The following is a 23,824-nucleotide window of genomic DNA, read 5'->3' as shown; positions in this document are numbered from 1 at the left end:
AGCTGACTGACGAGACATTAGAACGATTTATGCAGATTACTGATTGTCTTTTGAGGACTATAAGACCACGATACAGTTTGTGGCCCCTGAGGTTGTACAGGGGATCCTTCCTGAAGGGAATGGAGATTACCATTGTTAATCATCTTGGCAGGAGGTTGATCTTGTGACTGTAAATAAGGTCTGGGGAGCCGCGGCATGGACTAGAGTGAGGGGAAAACTTCCTCACGCTCTGGAGCCTGGGCCAGTTTGGCTTGGATCCTATGCTGGGCATGTTCCTGGTGGTAATAAGTATTTTTTTTTTTTTTTGACAGGCAGAGTGGACAGTGAGAAAGAGAGACAGAGAGAAAGGTCTTCCTTTGCCGTTGGTTCACCCTCCAATGGCCGCTGCAGCCAGGGTGTTGTGGCCGGCGCATAGTGCTGATCCGAAGCCAGGAGCCATGTGCTTCTCCTGGTCTCCCATGCGGGTGCAGGGCCCAAGCACTTGGGCCATCCTCCACTGCACTCCCTGGCCACAGCAGAGAGCTGGACTGGAAGAGGAGCAACTGGGACAGAATCCAGCGCCCCGACCGGGACTAGAACCTGGGGTGCCAGCGCCGCAGGTGGAGGATTAGCCTTGTGAGCCGCGGCGCCGGCCGGTGATAAGTATTGACTCCTGCTGTGTGGAGCCAGGCCCAGAACCCAGCAGGAGACGGACCAGGATGGGTCCTGAGCAAGGAGCTGAGTCTGTGCAGTCAATGGAAGGCAACACCTGCTATTTGTTTACGCCACAGTCATCAATCACTTCCCGTAAACATTATCAGCTGGTCTCTGCTGAGATATGGAACATTGAAGGGAAGGGATTGTCTAAACTTCGTCCATGGACGCCAAGGAGAGAATATTGACCTCCTACCTGGGGCCAAATGATAGCGGCATCAGTAACCAGCAGAGGACAGCTAGGTCCAAGAGGCAGCAACGTCAGGGGTCAGTGTAGCGCAGACAGCAGTGGGGCTTTATGGGGAGGAGGCTAGAGTTAATGAATAGGAAGGATTCTCCCTCCCTTCCTCCTTTTTCCCTATTTTAAAGATTGTATTTTATGTATTTAAATGGCAGAGTAACAGAGAGGAGAGACACACAGCGAGAGACAGAGAGAGATCTTCCATCTGTTGGTTCACTCATAAAGTGACTGCAACAGAGAGGGCTAGGCCAGACCGACAGAAAGAGCCAGAAACTATGCAGCTCTCCCAGGCAGGAGGCAGGGGCCCAACCACTTGCGCCATCATCTGCTGCCTTCCCAAGTGCATTAGCAGGAAGCTGGATCAGAAGCAGGGCAGCTGGACATCAGTGGCAGGGGTCCAAGCACTTGGGCCATCATTCACTACCACTCAAGCACATTAGCAGGGAGCTGGATCAGAAATAGAGTGGCTGGAACCGGAACCAGCATTCCAATATGGGACACAGGCATCCCAAATGGTGTTCTAACTCACTATGCCACAATGTCCCCTGCAGGCCCAATCCCGAACACATTTCTTCCTTCAATCCCACCTCCCACAGCTACCCCCAACACACACACACATACACACACACACAGTTGGGCCTCCCTTTCCACATCCAATAAGAGGAAAGTATGTGAAACTCAGTCTTCCGGAAAGCCCAGGGACTGATGCCAGCTTTGAGTATGGTCTCGGGCAGCCTAGGGAGTTGCATTTTAATTGAGACCAAAGCCTCCAGGTGAAAGGAAGGTCTACTGGCTAATTTCAGGCATTCAGAGCCACTGGGAAAAGTGTGTGGGGAATGGAAACAGCTGAGTGGAGCCTGCTCCTCCTGCCCAGGAGATTCCCAGGGCCTGCGCAGCCGCCGCCCATTCTTGGTTTTGCCAAATTTGGGAGGCAGCAGCTCTTTCTTTAATTCATCTCTAAACCAGAGGTGGCCCAAACATCAGAGCCAGAGCCAATGCTATCAGGGGTGAAATTGCAAAATTATCCCTTCAGGCTGCAACCACATCATCCCTGAATTACCAAGGCCCAAAGCAGAAAATCAGAAATTCTCCAGCAACTCTGCCACAGGCTTCCTCCCAAGGGACTGCTCTGTTCTGTGGGTCTGAGACCCACATGCGGAAGGCATTGTCCTTCTTTCTCTCTTGCTGCTGTCTCTAAATTGGGGAAGGGCTAGGGGAAGTTTAGGGGGTAAGGAGAGAAGAATGGGTTTGCCCAAACCAAGCAATCATGGCCATCTGGGAAACTTCCGGCCAGAAACAGTTCATTTGAGGTCACAGACCCAGGTCCTCCAGGGGCCAAGCCCTCATGGGCTAATCACAGAATCACTGATTTGGGCACCTAGAGATGGTCCCAGCCAGGGCAGACATTACAGGGTGGTAGTCAACATGTCAATTAACTTGACTGTTAATCTCCCCTCTCCCTCCCTCCTAAGGGAAAATTCTCTGCTTATTGTTCCCTCTGGAGGCAGCCAAGGGGAGCCCTGTTTTCCCATGTGAGTCCATCTCCTTTTGGCCACAACTGACTGGACAGATGGGTGTGACAATCTGAGCCCAAGTGTGACAAGTTCATAGGCGGGACAGTGACCTACAATATGGAATACTACAAAAAGGGAAACTGAGGTACCCACATTTTTTTTCACTTTGTTTTTTTAAGAGAAACGCTGAGAGAAGGAGATATTTAGCAGCGGAAGCATTCACTCAAGGGTTAAGATTTAGAAGGAAGTAGGCAAACGAATGAGCTAATGACAAGTGAAAGTTGTAAGGAGATGGAAAATACGAGGAAGGAGAAGTGATGGGTGGAACCAGCATTAAAAGAAAGAAGTAGACACGCGTAGATGGGCCCGCCCAGCCAGGAATTGAGCCACACTGACAGCTCCGTGTGGTGAAGGTCCAGGGAAACCTTCCAGATCAGATGGCCCAGCCGCATCGCAGGAGTCCTCTCCTTGGACCCAGTAATGTGTGCCTTCCTGTGCAACTCAGTCTCTATCATGCTCTCTCCCTGCTTACCATACACTCACATTACTTGAAATAAGCTGAATAACTCTCTTCCTAACAGCCCGAAGATTCAACCACAGGGGCCAGAGTTGTGGTGCAGCGAATTCAGCTGCCTCCTGTGGCGCTGGCATCTCATATCAGAGCCCTGGTTGGAGTCCCAGATACTCTGCTTCCACACAGCTTCCTGCTAATGCACCTGGAAAAGTAGTGAAAGATGTTCCAAGAACTTGGGTCCCTGCCACCCATATGCGAGACCAGGATGGAGTTCCTGGCTGTTGGCTTCAGCCTAGCCAAGATCTGGCTGTTACGGCCATTTCATTTGGGAAATGAAGAAACATATGGAATCAATCTCTCTCTCTTTCTCTCTCTCTCTCTTTCTCTCTCTATCTCTCTCTGCCACTCTGCTTTTCAAGTAAATAAATAAGTGTTTAAAAATAACTTTATCTAGATTTTTAATAAATGTAATGATTCAGTACTAATGGCAGTACTGAAAGAGGAAAACAAAATCACCCATTCTGCATCCAGTATCAGCTACGTATTCTGCACATCCTTACATACAGCTTTACACAATTGTCTTCACAGTGAACATACATTTTGACTTTGCTTTTATTGGTTTGTTGGGACTTCTTGTCCCCCACGATCTCCTATAACAGCAGTAGGCAAACTTTTTCTGTAAATGGCCAGGTATACATCTTTTAGAACTTGAAGGCCATAGGTTTCCATTACAAATACTCAAACCTGCCATTATAGCGTGAAAGCAAGGATAAACAATACATAAAATGTGGGTGTTTTCCAATAAAACCTTAGCTACAAAAAAAGCAGGAGGCCAGACTTGACCTGCTCACCAGTGTAGTTTGCCGACCTCTGCTCTGTCACATGACCGGTCAGTTTCCTCCAAGACACTAAGTATCTTATAATAATAACAACTTCATTATTTGCTTATTGTCTCCTCCCCACATTAGAATAGAGGCTGTGGGAGGGCAGCCCCTAGGCTGATTTTGTTAATCATAGTGCTGGCAGGTGTGGCATGCTTGATTAATATTTGTTGACTGAATGAATAGTTTTTCTAACAGGATGATTTCGCTTAGGGATCTGCTGGTTTAATTATAATGTATTATTTTATTATTCCCTCTGGAGTCCCTTGCAGCTCTCGCCTTCTCTAGGCTTCATTCATTTTGAGGTTAGTGATGTTATTTAGGAGCTGGTCAGCTGCTCTTTGGATCAGCTCCCTGGGGGGCTGGAGTGGAGGCCCAGGCACGGGGGAGATTTCCTGGGACATCAGCCATGAGCTGGAGTGGCAGGAAGAAAGCCTGGGCTTGGCCGGCCCCTCCTGCACGTTTGTCAGTGTTGGCTCCAAGAGCTAAGATTCCTTTCCCGTTCTGTTTGCTGAGCTGAATTAGAAAGACCAAATCTGTGACCTAAGGAATTACTTAACGCAGAACTCCCAAAATTCCAGTCATTCATTTGCCCCTTTTACGGCACTTCTATTCTACCTAAAGCATGTTTACTTCATATTTTCAACCCTTCCAAAATCTTTAAGATGTTTAACTCAGATTGAGTCACTCTCCTCACTGCGGAGTTAATTTCAGAGCTTGTACCGTACTTTGCCAGGCCCTGCATAACCAGGCCCCTGGCTCCTTCTCTGACCTCATTTCTGCCACTCATTCAGTGCCCTCCAGCTGCACTGACCCCTCCGTGGTCCTGGAACATTCCAGGCCAGCTGCTGCCTGGACGTGCTTCCCTCCTCACCCAGCATCCCTCAGAGTGTTCTTTCCTTATCACACTGTATGTAGCAGCCTTCGTTGCTCTTCCAAATCAAGTTTAGAATCATCTAGAAAAATTTCACATTCCCTCTCTCTCTCTCATGCACACACACACACACCCCTGTCAGAATATTGATAGGGATTGCATTAAATTTCAAGAATAATTTGGGAGAAATTACACCCTTTTAATATTGAGTCTTCTTCTCCATACTATATCTCTACATCTGTTTAGGTTTCATCTTACGGTTTTCATCAATGTGCTATAATTTTCTTGACAAAGACCAACCACACATGTTTATTACATTTGTTTCTAGGTGAGTAAAATCGTGTTTCTTCTGTAAAGGATGTCTTTTTTTGAAAAAGATTACATTATTTTAGAAAACGTTTGTTATGATTGTACCTTTATTTCTAATACTATTTATTTATTTATCTTTCTTTTGTATTCCTGATGGGTTTTACTGGCATTAAAGAAGTGGTTAAATACCTTCCAGCAAAGCACAGAGACATTCATCGTTGGTTTTTAAAATATAGTCTTATAGTTTATTGACAGATAATAGTCATAAAGAGCGATTCTCTTAATGTAATCAAAAAAGATTGACAAGGGATGAAAAAGGGCCAACTTAAGACTATTTAATGCTGGTGATTGTATGGAATCTTAAATCATTTTATGTCCCATCAATGCTGTTTCCACGCTGGGAAACATTGATTTGCTTTATTTCATCATCACAATGAGATGCTTTTTGGGTTAGCAGTTGCTTTAGCTCACCTCTGGGCCCAGCTACAGCTCAGGAGGTGACGGAAGGCTGCTGAGCTAAGAGGAGTGGGTGTGGAGGGTGCTCCAGGGAAGTGCGAGATCCCAGAATCTAGAGCTGAGAGACTGCCTGCCCTGCCCCCTCCTGCTGCCACACTGCTTGTATGAGCAGCTGCGCACTTAGGGAGATCCCCAAGGTGAGGGGGTCCCCATGGAGGAGGAGGGGGAGCTGTAGGTGAAGACCCCCAGCCTTTCCCCACCAAGAACCCAGGCTCCAGGTGTGAAGCAGGAGGTGGAGCTTCTTAGAACTGTTGAGGTTTCCTGGAAGCCTGTGACAGCTGAGACCATCTGGCTCTACAGCTCACTTTCTAGGGGCATCTGGGACATGGAACCCCCTTGGGAGACATAAGCTTCCTGCTTCAGAACCCTGAGGCCTGGTGGGTGTTGATGTCAGGCAGGAGAAGGGGGCGTTTAGTTCTGGACTCTTCTGGTCTCTACCGTTGCTCACCATGCCCCGTACAGTCTGGCTCTGGTCAGCCTCTGCAGCCTGGCCTTCTCAGAATAAACCATGTCTTCCGGGAAACGTGCACATTTTTAAGGTTCCTCCTTGTCTGAGAAACTCTTAACTGAAGAAGGCAGGAAGCCACAGAGTCCTGGGTGGGCAGAGCCTACCTGGGGTTACTCCCCGCCTCGCAGGGGAATGCAGCTGCTCTGAGTCACCCAGGAAGTCCAAGAAACAACACCTTCTTACTACGCAGTGTTCTTAGAGAGGCAGGCAGAGGCCAGTTTCGTACTTGGAAAGGGGGCACGGGAAAGAGCACAGCTTTGGGGCCGCAAGACCCAGTTTCCAGCCATGGTTCTTCTACCCCTTGGGTCTGTCTGTTGGTGACTTCTCTGGAGATGCTGAAAGCCGGGTAGCATCATGGGGTAATGTGAGCCTCTCTCAGATTGTGTAGGTGAATATAATGTAACATAACTCACTTGTATTTGTACATGCTATATATTTTTACTTTTTTAAAAAAAATTATTTATTTGAGAGTCAGAGAGACCAAGTCAGAGCTCCCATCTGCTGGTTTTAATGGCCAGGGCCAGGCTGGGAGGACCAGAGCCAGGGGCTGGGAACTCAATCTAGGTCTCCCACATGGGTGGCAGGTGCCCAAGCTGAGCCATCACCTGCTGCCTTGTAGGGTCTGCATTGGCAGCAAGCTGCAATCAGGAGCTGGAGCCAGGAATTGAACCTAGTTTACTTTGATAAAGGGTGTGGGGACCTTAACTGCTATGCCAAACATCTGCCCCTCCATAGGCTGGATTGATTGAAGTATTGCTAGCTGCTGTAACAAATAAATCCCCAAGCGTATATAGGCTCAAATAGAATCCCTATTCATTTCTCACTCACACTCGGTTTAAGGTTGTTTGGCAGGTAGCTCTTTTCCCTCCGTGACTCAAAGAGCCGGGGTCCTTTCATCTTGTGGTGCGCCCTCCCCTAGGGCTTTCACAGGCAGAAGGAAGGGGAACGGGCGGAGGAGTCATACTCACTTCCTGAAAGCTTTGGCCCAGAAATGATACATATTTCTGCTCATATTCTGCTGGCAAGAGCAGTGTACACAGCCACACCTGGGTGCAAGGGAAGTTACAAATGGAATCCCCACCTAGCAAACTGCTTCCTGGCATCAACCTGAACCATGGAGGGGAAACTGAAATTCTAGTGGCGTGGCAGGGAAGCAAAGAAAAAATAAGAAGATATCACAACCCATTAATGGTAGTTACCTCTGGGGACTCAGAGAAGTAGAGAGAGTTTCACTTTTTCCTTTAAACAAGTAGTACTGTAGAAGCCCACATTGATTTTTAATTTTATAATTAACAAAAGAACATGGGCAAGTTTCACTGAAAAGCATTAGACAACACATATCTGTTTTTTTTTTAATCATTATTCCTCAGTCGTAGAATATATCAACTAAGAAAAGAAGGCCCTATCCTTTGTCCCTTATAAGAGGCAGACAGATTTTAGTGTGGTGATGGTATGGGAAAAGGCAGAGGAGTCGTTTTCTTAAAAAATTTTTTTAAAAGTATTCATACCAAAGAAGACTTTAAAGAGTATAAAATTCAGTAAGTCATGGATTGATAGACTCAGAAATATCTAGCATTTCTCAAACGCATACCTAAAAACATGAATGTACATTTCAAAAAAAAAAAAAAAAAAGGAGGTTCCATGTCTTAAATCACAGGATGTAGGGACCACTTAGTTTTCCTGATTTATTTCAACAAAAATATTTAATGTTTTACAAGCAGGGAATAAGAGGTAGTCATCGTGAAAAGGGAGAAGAAAAAGATTATAATCAGTACCATGTAGGAAGAAAGGAAAATTGCCGAGAGCAGCCTACTCAGCACTTGGATGTTAGAAAGTCAAGGAGGGGCCCGTGCTGGGGCGTAGCAGGTAAAGCCACTGCTTGCAGTGCCGGCATCCCATATGGGTGCTGGTTTGAGTCCCGACTGCTCCACTTCTGATCCAACTCCCTGCTATGGCCTGGGAAAGCAGTAGAAGATGGCCCGAGTCCTTGGGTCCCTGTACCTGTGTGGGAGACCTGGAAGAAGCTCTGGGCTTCTGGTTTTGGATCGGCCCAGCTCCAGCCACTGAGGCCATTTGGGGAGTGAATCAGTGAATGGAAGAACTCTCTTTCTCTCTCTCTGCCTCTGTAACTCTGCCTTTCAAATAAATAAATAAATAAAAATGTTTAAAGAGACCCATGTGAGCCAGCATGCGAACAATGAAGTAGCTATAATCGCAGAGGATGCTGTTGGTTAGTCAGTCAACATCCAGTTAATCCTTCCTTCTCTTAATAGTACCTCTAACCTTGCCACGATGCACACATGTGATTAGTTGAAAGCTGGACCTCATCGCTACTGCTAGGAGTGGATCCCCAGTTATATTTCTATTCATCTAAGCCAATCATGACAACCCAACCTTACTTACTAGTGACCCATTCTGGAAGTTGGGCTGATGCCAGTCAGCACAGGGAACCCTCCTAGTCACAGTCATTGATATAGAAGCAGGCATAAAACATAAGGTGGCCTAAACAGGTTGGAGGAAGGGCTGTATATTTCTGTTTGAGGGAGATTTGTTTTTTCTGTTGTGATGGGTGTGAGCAGGGAAGCATGTTGTCACAGTTGCAAGGTCCCAGTGTCACAACCGTCTCTGGACAGTGGGGGAAGCCAGCCTGCAGACAGAGCTGATACAGAAGGGGGCCGAGCTGGGAGAACTGCAGAGAGACAGAGTCAGAGCCCTGATTATTCCTTTCCTAGGGCCTGCTCCACTTCAAGACTCCCCATTATGTGAGATGAAGAATCTCCTTATTGTTTATGCCAGTTTGAGTTAGGTTTTCTGTTCCTTTGTGCTTAGAGGCGCTTAAGTATGACACTAAAAATAATAGCAGCTAACATTTCTTCAGAACTGCTTTGTGCCAGGCACATGCTATATACTTGTGATTTCATGGAATGTTTTCAAAACCCTTTTTCTTAAAAAATTTTCTTTCTTATTTTCTCTTACTTATTTGAAAGGCAGAGTTACAGAGAAAGAGTGAGAGAGAGGGAGAGACAGAGAGAGAGAGCTCATCCATCTGCTGGTTTACTCCTCAAATGTCTGCAACAGTCACATCTGGGCCAGGCCCAAGACAGGAGCCAGGAACTCCATCCTGGTATCCCACATGGGTGGCAGGGTGCCAGGTACTTGGGCCATCTTCCACCTAGTTGCATTAATGCACCTTCCTATGTGCATTAACAGGAATTGGGATAGGAAGTGGAGCAGCCAGGACTCGAATCAATGCTCTGCTGTGGAATGCCGGCATCCCGAGTTGGGGCTTAACCCACTGTGCCACAATGCTGGCCCTTCAACAATCTTAGGAGGCAGATGCAACCATTGAACTTATTTGTTAAGATGTGAGAGGCTTTGCTCAAGGTCATATGGATAGTAATTGCCAGAACCAAAATCTTTTAGAGCTTAGAGCCTGTGCTGTTTACTGGTTCTGTTGACATGTGAGACAAAAGAGAAGAAAAGTGTATGTGAGGAAATCAGAGGAAAAGGAAATGGTAATATTCTTTTTTTAATTTTTTTAAGATTTATTTATTTAGTTGAAAGAGTTACACAGAGAGAAGAGGAGAGGCAGAGAGGGGGGCGGTCTTCCATCCACTGGTCCACTCCCCACCCAGTAGGCCGCAATAGCCAGAGCTGTGCTGATCCGAAGCCAGGAGCTACCAGTTTCTTTCGGGTCTCCCACAGGGTGCAGGGGCCCAAGGACTTGGGCCATCTTCTACTGCTTTCTCAGGCCACAGCAGAGAGCTGGATCAGAAGTGGAGCAGCCGGGACTCAAACCAGCACCCATACGGGATGCATAGATTAATGCAGGCAGCGGCTTTATCCGCTACGCCACAGTGCCGGCCCCAATATTCTTATTAATTTTATAATTATACATTATCTTGTTCTGTCTTCCTGCAAGAGCCTATCCTTGAGGTACTTTCCCCCACTTCTCTACCTAGAAACTTGTAATTGTTCTTTAAGAACTCAGCTCAGATGTCACCTCCTCTGAAAAGCCTTCCCAATCCCATCACCCGAACCCTTTGGGATCCCGCCAAAATGTGTTCAAATCTCTATTACAGCTCAGGTTATTATAAGGTGCTTGTTTTCATATCTTCTTCTTTTACTAAATTAAAAAGTCCTCCCAAGGACCATGTGTAATGACTCCTCGTGATCCCTGAGCACAGCTCAGCATTTTGTAGGCGCTTAGGAAAAGTGAGATTGAATGACGTGAGCATCCATCTGTCAGTCACCACCCCTTCTTGAGGACCCTCTGTCTTCCTAGGGGCTGTGTTAAGCCCTGAGAGGACGGAAAGTTAAAGAGAGCAAGCCTTGGGGATGGTGTTGTGACGTAGCAAGTGAAGCCACCACTTGTGATGCTGGCATTCCAGATCAGAACAGTGGTTCAAAACCGGATTGCGTCACTTCTGATTGAGCTCCCTGCTAATGTGCTGGGAAAATATCAGGCCTAAATGTCTGAGTCCCTGCCACCCATGTGGCAGAGTTCTTGGCTCCTGGCTTCAGCCTGGCCCAGCCCCAGCTGTTGTATCATCTGGGGAATGAACCAGTGGATGGAAGATTTCTCTGTTTGTTTTTTTTTTTTTTTCTCTCTCTCTCACTCAGCTTTTCAGATGAATGAATGAATGTATAAATAAATAAAAATTTTAAAAAGATCAAGTCTTCACCTTCTTGAAGTTCAAAAATAAATTGAGGATGTGTTCATATCTTTTAATTACACATTACAGAAACCCAACTCAAACTAGCTTAAAAGGAAAAAAAAAAGTGAGTAGGGGTAGTCCAAGCATATTACTTCCAGCTTCAGGAAGAATGGAATCCAAGATCCATGGGCTCTCAACTGTGTTAGCCTCAAGATGATGTTTCTTTCTGTAATTCACTCCTGGGTAGCTTCATCCTCAGAAAGCCCCTCGCAGCTCTGTGTCTACATCCAAACACAGCAAAGCAGAGCTTCTTATTCCAATAGTTCCAGAAGAAGTCCTAGTATAATGATCAAGGCTTTTTACTGAAACATCTGCCCTTCAACGAGCCAATCATAGCAACTAAAAAGGCCCAAGTCACATGCCTGCCTCTGGATTTGGGAGGTGAGGTCACCCAAGACACATGAAGTAAAAATGAAGCAAGATGGGGCCGGCACCGCGGCTCACTAGGCTAATCCTCTGCCTTGCGGCGCCGGCACACCGGGTTCTAGTCCCGGTCGGGGCGCCGGACTCTGTCCCGGTTGCCCCTCTTCCAGGCCAGCTCTCTGCTGTGGCCCGGGAGTGCAGTGGAGGATGGCCCAAGTACTTGGGCCCTGCACCCGCATGGGAGATCAGGAGAAGCACCTGGCTCCTGCCATCGGATCAGCACGGTGCGCCAGCCCCAGCGCACCAGCCATGGCAGCCATTGGAGGGTGAACCAACAGCAAAGGAAGACCTTTCTCTCTGTCTCTCTCTCTCACTGTCCACTCTGCCTGTCAAAAAAAAAAAAAAAAAAAAAAAAAGAAGAAGAAGCAGCAGCAGCAGCAGCAGCAAGATGGCTAACCAGAGAAAAACCAAGTTGCTGCTACGAAATGCAGGAGGGGATGTTAGGAAGAAAAGCCAACTCAGTCCTCTGCAGAGGAGTCTTGCACGTCAGAAACTCAATTACAAAGCTATGAGCAATGCATGTCATAAGAGTTCAGAGTCAGGGCAGGCATCTGGCACAGCCATTAAGGTCGCAGCTCGGGATATCCGCATCCCATATTGGAGTCAGAGACCAGGCTACTCTGTTTCCAACCCAGCTTCCTGATAACACGCCCCCTGGGAGGCAGCACGTGATGACTCGAGAACTTGGGTGCCTGCCACCCATGTGGGAGACCCAGATTGAGTTCCCAGCTCCTCGATTCAGTCTATCCAAGCCCCGAGTGTTGTGGATGTCTGGGGAGGGAATCAGAATATGAGTGCTCTCTATCCATCTGTCTCTCTGTCCCTCAGCCTTTCGAATAAGGTAAAATAAATAAAATAAATAAATAAATTTTAAAGAGTTTACAGTCAAAGATTAAATAGGAGAAATGGATCATTTCTAGGACAGCTTTTCAGGAACGCCTCCTAGAAGGAAGCCTATGAACTAGGTCTTTGGGGTAGGCTGGATCATAGGTGACAATAAAAGCACTTTACAGATCTGTGGAAAGGCACGGACAAAGGTAGGGAGTTGGAGATCCTGGGGGATTTTCCAAGTTTAGTGGGAACTTTTGTTTATCAAGGCCAGAAATGTGGCTGGGGACTAGAGCTAGAAACATTTTTTTTTTTTTTTTTGACAGGCAGAATGGACAGTGAGAGAGACAGAGAGACAGAGAGAAAGGTCTTCCTTTGCCGTTGGTTCACCCCACAATGGCCGCTGCGGCCGGCGCACCGCGCTGATCTGATGCCAGGAGCCAGGTGCTTCTCCTGGTCTCCCATGCGGGTGCAGGGCCCAAGGACTTGGGCCATCCTCCACTGCCCTCCCAGGCCACAGCAGAGAGCTGGCCTGGAAGAGGAGTGACTGGGATAGAATCCGGTGCCCTGACTGGGACTAGAACCCCAGGGTGTCGGCGCCACAGGCAGAGGATTAGCCTAGTGAGCCGCGGCGCCAGCAGAGCTAAAAACATTCTAACAATGCACTAATGCCTTATGCAGATTCCCTACATGTATGCTCTCAAAGAAGAGCATACGAATTTTGTCAGGTGCCAGGAGTAGGTGAGTGAGGTCCACTGCAAGCAAGTCCTGTGCAGAGGTTACTACCAAGGATGGAATTGCAAAAGAAGCCAGCGTTCTGACTTGCGCCACTCTTCCTCCACAAGCAAAACGCACTGGAGCTGGAAATCGTGAGGACAGCCTCCCAGGCAAGCCGGTGGAGACCTTCAGAGGAAGCTGTGGAAACCACCTAGGCAGAGAGAAGCTACCTGACTCAGAGGATGTTTAGGAGTAAAGAACTGGCAATCAGAAAGCCTGGTTTTGAATGTGGTTCCATGGCTTACGATGCTCTTTCGGACAAATCATATCACCTCTCTGAGCCTGTTTCCTCATCCATAGAACAAAGTGGAGAAAAATCCCTAGCTCGTGGGATGTCGATGAGGTCTGAAGGAAGCAGTGCATCTGAAGAACTTCACAGTGTCCGCTCCACACGGTGGTCAGTACCTGTGACTCTGACAGCAAAGTGTGGTGGAGGCACTTGTGTCACATGGGCTTCCCGGGGGCAGAGCCTGGCTCCGACACAATCGCTGCACGGCTCTGATCTGTGAATTACTCTCCTCACCACTCACTCCCGGCTGTTGAACATTTCTGACATCAGGACGCACCGTAGCATTGAAACACGGTATACTGCCAGTGTCTCTTAGCAGTACACGAGATGATAGCATGTCCTTAGAATCGGTGTCTTATTACGGACAATTACTTGAGCTTTGGATACCTCCGTTTCTTCCATTGTAAAATGGAGATAATATTACTATCTACTTTATAAAATGGTGAAGATTAACTGAGATTTGGTTTACAAGTGTCTGGCACCTAATAAGGGAATGGTAAATTCCATGTATTGCTATAATTTTCATTATTGTCTCAAACCAGGTAATGAGATAGGTGGTGGGAGCTGTGTGGGTGGAGCAACCAGAGGCAGAAGCAACCAGAAGGGCGGGGCAGGGTTGAAAGTGGTATCAAGACAGCCAATTTTCAGGGTCAGGAGGGGAGTGGGAGGAACATTAGCCAGGTAGCTGGACAAGTGGTGGATGGAGCACAAGACGGGCGTGCAGCTTGCAGGTGAAGACTGGAAGCCACTTTAGGTACCAAGCTGGTGGTCAGTGAGGATGGGGTGTGGATGAAGGGCTGGTTAGGCTGGGCTAGCTGGTCTACATGTTCTCTTTGACCTTGCTTCTTCTCTGACCAAAGCTACCATCGATTAAGTACTTATTATGCTAGGGCAACATGTTGATTGATAAGTACCTTCTCAGAGGGAGAGACAGAGAGAAAGGTCTTCTTCCCATTGGGTCACTCCCCAGATGGCCGCAATGGCTGGAGCTGTGCCGATCCAAAGCCAGGAGCCAGGTGCTTTTTCCTGGTCTCCCATGCGGGCGCAGGGGCTAAGGACTTGGGCAATCTTCTACTGCCTTCCCAGGCCACAGCAGAGAGCTAGATTAGAAGAGGAGCAGCCAGGACTAGAACCGGTGCCCATATGGAATGCTGGCGCCACAGGCAGAGGATTAACCTACTGCGCCATGGCGCCAGCCCCGTTACCAACCTTTGAGTTAGATGATTTGATTCTATAACCTAAATCAAGGCTCTAAGAGGTAAAATTAGCATGTTCAAAGTCACATGGCTACTAATTGGCAGAACCCTGGAATCAGAATCAGGGTTTTTTTTGTTTTGTTTTGTTTTTTAAACTTCACTTCCTGCACCTAAGTTCCCCTGCCACCCTGCTTCTTGAACTTAGTGTCTGGCAGCTCCCAGTATATCCAATAGCAATTCCCTCCCTTTCTCCTCCCCCCACCCCACAGGTCTCCACCTCCCAAGCCCACACATGCCAAGCTCACAAGTCATCTGTTTTGCCAAAATTCTGTTCCGATTTGATAAACTCTAACCGGGCCAGCTCACTCAGCATGATTCAGCCGGAGAGAATAGCAAGGCTGCGTGCTCGGCATGCCGACCGGCTGAGCTCAGGCAGGATGGGCGGCGCTCAGGAACCTCGGCGTGACAGATGGCTCCACTCGGCTGTCTCCGCGGGCCTGATGCCAGGGGCAGTGCTGGCGCTGTGCGGGAGGGAGGAGCAGGAGCCAGGTCCTGTGAGTTTCCCATGAGCGTGTGTGTGTGTGTGTGTGTGTGTGTGTACATGCGGAGCACATAGGAGCAAGGCATGTGTGATTCAGAATGCACATTGGTATGTGGCTGGATTGTGTGTTTACCTGTATGCATGCAGATGAGTGTGCATGTGTATTTGTGTGCATGCAGAGGCGCGTGCATGTGAGTTTGCATTCATTCTAGTATGTGTGTGCTCGTGGGTGTGAAAGAGAAAGGAGGGGAGAGAGAAGAAGGAAGCCGGGAATGAGGGAGAGAGACAGAGAGACAGAGACAGAGGGTGGAAGGGCGGAAGATTCCTGGGCTTTGAGAATTCAGTCTTTTGGATGTTCCCATCCACAAGAGAGCTGCTGCACGCCCCTGCCCTCGCTCCAGCTCTCCTATATCAAGAATGACAGATATCAGCAGAACAGAAAGTTGTCCAGTTCCCATTGTGAAGTGTAGGCTCCAGCTGAGGATCAGGTTTCTGAAAACAACTTGGCAAAATTTTTTTCCTAAAGTAGGGACACTTAACTATTTGTGATGCAGGGCCCCTCTGAAAATCTGGTGACCACAGGGGAGCTTCCCAGGAAAATACTGTCCAAACATGTAATTTCTCCTGCCACAAGTATCACGGAACTCATGGGGCTCACTGAAGCCTACACAGAGGCCTCAGGTTAGGAAACCAAGTGTCGATCTTAGAAAGATAAATACATAGAGGAATAAGATAGCCACAGCTGGGAGCAGACATTTTGCCTAGAGGTTAGATATTTAGCCTAGAGGATAAGATTTCCATATCCCATATCACAGAACCAAAGTTTGATTCCCAGCTCTGGCTCCTGACCCCAGCTTCCTGCCAGGTTGACTCTGGGAAGCAAGCAGTGATGCCCAAGATAATAGGTTCCTGCCACTCGTGTGGGAGACCTGGATTGAAGTTCTGGCTTCTGCCTTCAGCCCCGGTGCAGTCCCAGCCTCTGTGGGTATTTGAGGAGTGAACCCGTGGATGGGAACTATCTGTCAGTCAGTCGGTGTGAGCGCATCTCTTAGTCTCTGCCTCTTTACCTCTCACATAAATAAAAAAATAATAAAAGAGGATGTGTGTTTGGTCAGCAGTTAAGATGCCACTGTGGACACTCACATCCCATATTCAGTGCCTGGGTTCAAATCTTAGCTCCACTTCCAATTCTAGCTCCTGTTAGTGTGCATCCTGGGAGGCAACAGATGGGGGCCCAGCACCTAGATCCCTACCACCCATGTGGGAGATTCAGGTGGAGTTTGGACTCCTGACTTCAGCTTGGCCTCGCTGCAGCCATTGAGGGCATTTGGTGAGTAAACAAGCAGGCAGAGGATCTCTCTCCACCTGTCTCTTCTCTCTGACTTTGAAATAAAATAAAAATAAATAAATATATTTTTTCTATTTTTTTAAAGATTCATTTATTTATTTGAAAGTCAGAGCTATGGAAAAGGAGAGGCAGAGGCAGAAAGAGAGAGTGAGAGGTCTTCTATCCACTTGTTCACTTCCCAAATGGCCAAAATGGTCCTGGGCTGGGCCAGGCCAAAGCCAGGAGCCAGGAGCTTCATCCAAGTCTCCCACGTGGGTGCAGGGGCCCAAGGACTTGGGCCATCTTCTGTTGCTTTCTCTGGTGCATTAGGAAGAACTTGGATCAGAAGTGGAGCAGCTGGGATCCAAACCAGCGCCTTTATGAGATGTCAGCACTGCAGGCGGCAGCTTTACCTGCTATGCCACAGCACCGGCCCCTCTAAAAGATTTTTAAAAGAGCAAGAAAGACAGCCACTATTTTTTTTAAATCTCACTATAGTAGGAGAAATAGATGTTAAGACATAGTTACAGCCCACCTTGACAAGTGTGGTATTCATTGGATTGAAAGAGTTGCCAGGGCATGGGAGGAAACAGGGGATACATTTCTTAAGGGATTCCAGGACAGAGTTCACTGGAAAAAAATGTACATTTAAGCTGTCTATTGAAATGGGACAAAGCATTTGTCAAACAAAAATGGAGAAGGGCTTTTCAGACACAAAGAAGAATATGCACTAAAGTAGAGGGGATTCTGTATTTGGGGAGCAAACACGTTGGGGGAGCAGGAAGTAAGGCTGAAAAGGGAGCTTGGAGGAGGACCATTAAGAGCCTTGTGCTTGGGCCCCATGCAGAGGCACAGCAGGTTAAGCCACTGCCTACAATATCAACATCCCATATGGGCGTTTGTTGGAGTCTTCCAATCCAGCTCCCTGCTAATGTGCCTGGGAAAGGAGGGGAAGATGGTGCAAATGCCCAGGCCCCTTCCACCCATGTGGGAGACCTGGATGAAGCTCCTGGCTGCTGGCTTTGGCCTGGCCCAGCTCCAGCTCTTGCAATCATTTGGTGAACCAGCAGATGGAAGATCTCTCTCTCTCTCTTTTTTTTCTCTCTCTCTCCCCCTTTTCTTTCTCTCTGTAACTCTGCCTTTCAAATAAAGCAATAAATCTAAAAAAAAAAAAAAAAAAAGCCATGTATTTACTAAGCTACAGGAGTCAGAGTATATCCCGAAAGTTATGGGGAACCACTAGAGCTTTTGAAAAGAGGGACATCATCTAGTTGGTGATTCGCAGAGACCACAATGCATCCAGTGCTTATCCAGAGATTAAACGGTAGGCTACCGCAATAGTCCATCCAAGTGAGAGAAAAATGAAGAAGGTGTGAACAACAGGAATGTGGGGAAATTGAGGCATGGATTTGAAGCCAAGAAACATTTAGGAAATTAACTAGTCAAGAATTAGGATCCCTCACTAAATGTGGGAATTAAGAAGAAGAAAGGAGGAACAGCTGAGTATGGCTTCCATGTTTAGCTTGAGAAGGTACAAGATCGTGCCATTCCTTGAGATGGAACCATGGCACAGTTGAGGTTCTTGGGGAAGATAATAGTTCCATTGGGGATCAAATGTGAAACACACATAATGCAGAGATTTGCCTTAGGCAATTAGTGATACGGCTCTGGAGCACTGAGGAAATTTGGAAACACAAATTCATGAGTAACAAGCACATGGATGATAACTGAAGTCATGGGAAAGTGATGAGATCACTAAGGGAAGGCGTAGATAATGAGAAGAGAAGCAGGGAAGAAGTCAATATTTAAAGGTAGATGGAGGAAGAGGAATTTGTGAAGGAAGCTATATGAGAGAGCATTCTTAGAGATTGGAAGGCTTAGATTAAAACCAGGAAGGAGGTATCTCCTAGAAGCTAACAGTGTACAAAATCTAAAAACACTAACAATGGTTAGTGTTGACGGCTAAAAAGAGATCAAGTAGGCAGAGGACTGATGAAAAAGCCATGCAAAAGTCAAAAGATAGAGAGAAGATGGAAGGAAATATAAAAGACACAAAACATTATTCAGAGTTAATATTATAGAGAAATTATGGGAGTCTCTCTGTTGTGCTTTTTACAGTTGTTATCTTAGTGTTCCCAGATCAGTCCAATGAATTAGTTTTTATTTATTTATTTATTTATTTATTTATTTATTTATTTTATTTTATTTTTGACAGGCAGAGTGGACAGTGAGAGAGAGAGAGAGAAGAGAGAGAAAGGTCTTCCTTTTGCCGTTAGTTCACCCTCCAATGGCTGCCATGGCCGGCGTGCTGCGGCCGGCGCATTGCGCTGATCCGAAGCCAGGAGCCAGGTGCTTCTCCTGGTCTCCCTTACGGGTGCAGGCCCAAGCACTTGGGCCATCCTCCACTGCACTCCCTGGCCACAGCAGAGAGCTGGCCTGGAAGAGGGGCAACTGGGACAGAATCCGGCGCCCCGACCGGGACTAGAACCCGGTGTGCCGGCGCCGCAAGGCGGAGGATTAGCCTAGTGAGCCACGGCGCCGGCCAAATTAGCTTTAAATATAACAGTGTGGGGGAGTGAACCAGCAAATGGAAGACCTCTCTCACTTTCTGTCTCTGCCTCTTTCTGTAATTCTTGTCTTTCAAATAAATTAAAAAAAAATCTTTAAATTTAACAGTGAAAGAGACTACCTGGAGAACTTTTATGAGGTTATTGGAATAGAGGACTTCCAGTTGTAGACAAGATGGAGTAACAGGTGCTGGATTTAACTTCTTGCCTAGAACAATTAGAAAACTTCCTTTCTGGTGCTGGTTCTTGGATTTTCCTTGGAGCATGACCTCCAAACACGCATCTTCGCTCCTGCTTCAAATGAAGAAGCCAAAACCAACGCCTGGCCTGGGCCTCTCAGGGTTTGTTGAAAGGAGAAAAATAAGAAGAAGCAACTGACCATACTGATAAAGTACAAAATGAAATAGACAGCCTAAATGAACAAGCCCAGGAGGAGATTTTGAAACTAAAACAAAAATATAACAAACCATGCCAACATCTTTTTCAGAAGAGGTCAGAATTATCACCAAAATCCCAAACCATCAGCAAGTATCTGCACCACTTGGGGAGGAGGGTGAAGAGGTGCTGCCTTATCTGCAGAGTGGAAGTGATAGAATTTGATAGAATTTGAAAATATTAAATCGTAGATTTTTACTTTGGTGAAAATCTGTACTTTGAAAATAAAATTCTCTCCAAAAAAATGTCATCTGAAAGAGTGGTGATCCATCTTCAAAGACCACTGAAATCAAATGGAAATCTGGAAAGGATTTGATGAACCGTTCAAGTCAAAGGCAGAACAAAGCCAGCAGGAAGAGGCAGCACAAGGACCCAGAGAGCTTCTGTATCCGGCTTCCTGACCATTCTGCTGCAGGTGCAGAAGAGTGGGGAGAGGTCATCAAAACGATATTTGGCCAAATCCGTTGCAGCACTACTTGGTTCCTGATATGGATGATGAGGAAGGGGATGGAGAAGACGATGATGATGATGAAGAGGAAGGATTGGAAGACATTGATGAAGATGGGAATGATGATGGAGAGGAAGGAGAGGAGGATGAAGGAGATGACTAAAAGGAAACACCAATGGAGTCCAAGCTTTTTTGTTTTCTTTTCTTTTAAATTTTCTCCAGTACCTGGGAGCAATTACAGTTTTGTTTTCCTCTCTTATGTTCAATCTCCCTATTTTTGAGATCTCTTTTCTCTGCATCATGGTTTTCACCTTAATGCAGGCAAGAAAAATACCTTAAACAGAATACAATGGGAAAAAAAAAACTCTCTTTCTCTTCCAAATTCCTTTTCGTCCCTTCTTATCTCCACAAAAACTGTACGGAATCAACACCACCGTGCTCTGTAGGGAAAAAGAAAAGCTGTTCCTTCCACATTGCTGGAAGCTGGCAGGTGGTAGGCCCCTGTGTGGTAGTGCTTAGAAGTCTAGCTTTTTCCTTCCTTTCACTGGATATTGGGCTCAAAGATTCTACTGTGTCTCTATGTGAATAAGAGATAGTTAGCATTTACCAACACATGTCTGCCTACTTTCTCTCTCTCTCTTTGAAAAAAAAAAAAACACTTTAAAAAATGCAATTACAGGAAGTCAGTGCATGGTGGGTTTGAGATGTTTGGATGGGGTAAGTGAGCATTTTGCCAACATGGCTTCTCCTTTGGCATGTTCACTTGTGATGTTTAATGGACATCCTTGCAGTTAAAAATGATTCTTTTTTTAAAAAAAGATGTATTTACTTATTTGAAAGTCAGAGTTACACACACACACAGACACACACACAGAGGAAGAGGCAGAGAGAGAGAGAACTTCTATCTGCTGGTTCATTCCCCAGATGGCTGTAACAGGCAGGGTTGAGCCAGGCTGAAGCTAGGAGCCAGGAACTTCATCTGGGTCTCCCACATGGGTGCAGGGGCCAAGCACTTGGATCATCTTCCACCGCTTTTCCAGTCCATTAGCAGGGAGCGGGACCGGAAGTGGAGCAGCTGGGACTTGAACCGGTGTCCATATGGATGCTGGTGTTGCAGGCGGCAGCTTTACCTGCTATGCAACCCTGGCCCCAGTTTCTGCTATGTTATGCTCCAGGAACTACCTATACCAGGAGCTAGGCAGTGGGCGTACAAAGATAGAAAAGACTAAGCAGCCGGAGTAGGGTAAGTAGGATGTGGGTTTGTTTCTCAAAAGAGAAACACTGTGCAAAAGCAACACATGGTCTGTTGGAGGCTCTGTGGGGTGCAGAAGAGCAGCTAACTGTTGGGAAGAACCAGGGCTTCCCACCCTTTGAAGATGGCATGAAGATAGGAAGATGCCAAAACTGTGAGGGGCTCTTGATTGATAAAAGAAACCACAACGTGAAACCCACAGAGCCATTGAATTCTGTCCTCCAAGCTTCAAGGGGACACACCTACAGATAGGGCTTGAGATTAGTAATAATGAGAGCTTCCTTGGTGGGGAAGGCAGGACTCCACAACCTGGAGATAATGTTCCTAAGGAGGCAGAAAATTAGGACAGCACATTGGTTTTATTACGTCTTACTGTAATTATAAAAATAATACCCGTTTACAGTAAAAAAAAAAATTTAAACAGTGCAGAGGGTATAACATGGTCAATTAAGGCTTTTCACCTTAAGATGGCACCTAAGGTGAGGAAGGAAGCTCCTGTTCCTCCCAAACCTGAAGCCAAAGCAAAGTAGCGATGAGGGATGACCACAGTCATGGACACCTGGGGTGGGTGTGGTGACGCTGCAGGCGAGGCCGCTGCTCACGGTTCCGGCATCTCCTGTCCGAGTTTCAGACTGACTCCCAGATGCTGCTCTTCTGATCCAGCTTCCTGCTAATGCGTCCTGGGAGGCAGCAGAGTGCATGGACCCTGCCACCCACGTGGGAGCCCTGGATGGAGTTCTGGGCTTCTGGCTTCCGGCTGGCCCTGCCCTGACTGTTGTGGGCGTTTGAGGAGTTAACCAGCTGATAGAATAAATCTCTCTCTCTCTCTCTCTCTCTCTCTCCTTCTCTGTCTGTGTTGCTTTGTCTTTCAAGTAGATGAAAATAAATGAACCGACACACACAAAGGTCTGCACATTACCCACCTTCCGCAGCCCACATAGCCTTAGAAGAGCTCCCTAGGAGAAGCCTTCTCGACCTTTATGCCATCTTCAAGTCACTGCGTCCATCTTGAGGAAGATGGAAGACAGCAACCCGCTGTGCTCATTGTGGATGTCAAGGCCAACAAGCACCAGATCAAACAGGCCATGAAAAAGCTGCATGACATTGATGGGGCCAAGGTCAACACCCTGATCAGGCCTGACGGAGAGAAGCATGTGCTTGCTGGCTCCGGAATATGATGCTTTGGATGTTGCCAACAAAACGGGGATCATCTCTACAGAGTGCAGCTGGCTAATTCTAAATAGATGCTATCCACAAAAAAAAAAAAAAAAAAAAAAAAAAAAAACAGACAAAACGAAAACACAACCAAAAAACAAAAACAAAATGCCAGGACCAACCCTTTCTCTGCCAATCTCACTTCTCAGAGATATGCCAAATGTAAATAGTTTCTTGTGTATGTGTCTATACGTGCTCACTTCAAATGTTTCTCAAATCAGTACATGCAAAAGGCTTTTTGACAAAAAGTCATATGAACTACAATGCTTATAGCAAAAAACAATAATGCCTTGCCCTGTACACTCACGCAGGTTCCCTTTCCCAAATATAATCATTTTAGACTCTTAGCTGTTTCTTTCAGCATTTATAGATCTGTTTTTCCTAACTAATGTGCTATTGTTGCTCCATTTTATACATAGTATAGTGACTTCTTTCTATGGTAGAGGAGGATTAAGCTCTCTTAACTTCCCTCTCCTCTGCTACTTCTCTCCTAGTCTCCCAACAGAATAATATTACAAGTTTTGGCTAAATCATTATTCAGGTTTATTATGCCTATGCAAATACTATTGCATGTGTCTATCAAAGTTATATTTCTTTTCCTACTTTCACTTTTTCTAAAGTTAATAATTGCCTTGATTTTACACTTGCTTAATTGTTAGCTACAGCTCATTCTTCTGACACTTTCCAACCTCCTTTCACTGCAGTTTTCCTAATGGTCAGTTACATCAGGTGATCTGTCAGTCCCAGTTTTTCTCCTTGAAGACACTCCTCCTGGACACTTTCATTTTTCTAACTGAATCTTTGCTCTTAGGCCCTCCTGTCCAGCTGTCTTCCTGGCACTTTTCTTCCCCATCACTTTGGGAATTTTTATTTATTTATTTTTTCTGGGCTGGAGTCTCTGTTGCCTAGAATTTTTGTCTTCCTCTTCCTCCATTTACACTCTTCCTGGGAGGTCAGGTCTTTCAGTAGTTTAACAGTTTTAACCTGAGTCATCACTCACAATGCACGGCTACTGAATCGCTTTGCTCTCAGCAGGCCTGGGGATGCACCACACCTCATGCAAAGCCGTGGTCCTGGGATCTCCCTTCATCATCACCCATCAGGTGCTTGTCGCATCCTTCCTTGCTGGGTACTCTGTTTTCTTGGTTTACTCATATAGTTTGGTGAAAAAAGTTGCATTTCAGACATTGTATGTCTGAAATGTCTTCATTTAATCTTCACATTTGATATAGTTTGGCAAAGTATAGAGTAAGTATAGAACACTTAGAAACTATTTGCCTACAGAATTTCTAAGGCATTGTCCCATTTCTTTCTAGCTGTCAATATATTTATTTATTTATCTATTTTAAAGGTAGAGTTACAGAGAGAGAGGGCGAGATAGAGCTTCCATCTGCTGGCTCACAACCCGAGCGGCTGTAACAGCCAGGCCTGGCCAAGCCAAAGCCAGGGGCCAGTAGCTTCTTCTAGGTCTCCCACAGGGCAGCAGGAGTCCAAGTTCTTGGGCCATCTTTAGGTGCTATCCCAGGCCATTAGCAGGGAGCTGTATCAGAAGTGGAGTAGCTGGGACTACCAAACCAGCACCCATGTGTTATGCCAGTGGCCCAAAGCTGCTACTTGCTATCAATACTCTTAAGAACCCTAAAGACATTTTGATTTCCTATTATTTCTTTTTAGATGCTTTTTAGAATTTTTGTCCTCAGTGTTGTGAAATTCATGTGTGAGGTGCAGATTTCTTTTTTATTTTTAAAGATTTATTAA

At 46.4% G+C, this 23,824-nt stretch overlaps 1 pseudogene; it reads left to right on the top strand.

Annotated features, from left to right (window-relative positions):
- Positions 1-856: 856 nt before the first annotated feature.
- LOC100356686 (protein SET-like) lies at positions 857-20,148 on the top strand (annotated as a pseudogene).
- Positions 20,149-23,824: the final 3,676 nt, after the last annotated feature.

This window comes from Oryctolagus cuniculus, chromosome 1 (genome assembly GCF_964237555.1).
Source record: "Oryctolagus cuniculus chromosome 1, mOryCun1.1, whole genome shotgun sequence".
NCBI classification, from domain to species: Eukaryota; Metazoa; Chordata; class Mammalia; order Lagomorpha; family Leporidae; genus Oryctolagus; species Oryctolagus cuniculus.
The sequence above is the reverse complement of the archived record's forward strand: the minus strand, read 5'-3'. Positions and strand labels throughout refer to the sequence as shown.